At 39.1% G+C, this 1,482-nt stretch overlaps 1 protein-coding gene across 1 annotated transcript in view; it reads left to right on the top strand.

Annotated features, from left to right (window-relative positions):
* Positions 1–1,017, top strand: part of Dhc36c (Dynein heavy chain at 36C) — a 32,420-nt gene extending 31,403 nt beyond the window's left edge. The window contains exon 31 of the mRNA XM_077418895.1: positions 305–1,017. The gene's annotated coding sequence lies outside the window, so the exon portion shown is untranslated. The remainder of the gene's footprint in view (positions 1–304) is intronic.
* Positions 1,018–1,482: the final 465 nt, after the last annotated feature.

Below are 1,482 nucleotides of genomic sequence, written 5' to 3'. Positions count from 1 at the left end.
ACACACACACACACACACACACACACACACACATCAGTGCTCTACATAATATTTTACAATATAATTTATAGGGGATTAAAGTATCTTTTTAGTGCCACCCGGTGCCACCCTAACTTTTGCCACATCAGATATTTACAATACCATGCATGAATATCTTTTCCGCTAGAGAATCCTTGAATTTCTCTCGACTTTCTCTTTCTCCCTTCTTTGCTATCTAAAAACTTTAAAATATTGATTTCTAGAATTTCTTATATAATCGCGCAAACGCCAGTTTTCAATTTTGATTCAAAATGTCGTATTCCAGGATTCTCCTGAAAAAAGGCAAATACACGCACAGAGGTATGCACACGGAAATCGCGACGAATCAAGAAAACGAGACATCTCGGGGTGAGATATCGATCCTGAATAATGGCGGACGCGCAACAACGACGACAACAATGATCAAGGAGGTCGTCGATGGCGGCGGCGGCGGTGGCGGCGGATAGGGGCGGCGGCGGCGGCGGTCCAGGAGGGATGCTGCGGGAAGGTTGCCAGGCAACGTGCAGCGTCCACCCTTAAACCGCGCAGCATCTCCCCACCATCGCCGGCATCTCCCCTCGCCCGCCCTTTCGTCTCGGTCGATACAACCGACAGCCGTTCTCTCGTCCTCCTACGCCCTGGGAATTCCCCGATTTCCATTTAGGGGCTTTTCGGCTTTAAACCCGACCTCGGCGACCCCCGTCCGTCGGGGAACGCTTGTTTTCCACCATTACCGTTAACCACTCTACCCCCTTTCTCTTTCTATCTTGGTGCTCGATGCGCTTGACGGAGAAAATCAGGAATCCAATGTATATCTAATTTTTTATGTTTGACAGGTCGATTTTTTTGCCTTGTGACTAAGCCAGGATGTCAGCGTTTAGATTCGTAAACAAATAAAATAAATAGATATTCTAAAAATAAGAAATTTCTAAATGTTATATTAAAAATGTTGAACATTATTACGAACGATAAAATGTCGTAAAATTATGACAAATGCACAAATGCCCAATACTTATCAATAAGTATCACAAGAATATTATATATAAAATATTTTTTTACATGTAATATAAAAATTAAAGAGATGATAATTCTATCCAAATTTTATATTCTTAAATCTTAAGGAATAAAAGTTCTATGAGCTATATAATATAATATGTGTAAGACATATAAGATTATATCTTATAAGATATAAAGTAGATAAAGACAGTGATAGAACGCCGACAGATAGCCACTTTATCAAAATCAGATATCTATTTATATAATTGTGATCAATTCAACTAACGTGCGATTAATAAAGATAATTAATAATTATTAAGATAAAAGCTTATGAATGTATTGCATGCATGGGTAATTATAGATAACATGAATCACGTTCCCTTAAAGGTTACAGAGAAGCAGAAACGAAGATAGTATCATCGTGTTATCCGTTGATACTAACCTTTTTCACCTTGAGATCAGACGTGA

Source organism: Temnothorax americanus, unplaced genomic scaffold (assembly GCF_048541705.1).
Source record: "Temnothorax americanus isolate GAGA-0224 unplaced genomic scaffold, ASM4854170v1 Scaffold50, whole genome shotgun sequence".
NCBI classification, from domain to species: Eukaryota; Metazoa; Arthropoda; class Insecta; order Hymenoptera; family Formicidae; genus Temnothorax; species Temnothorax americanus.
This window is presented reverse-complemented; position numbering and strand designations above follow the sequence as displayed.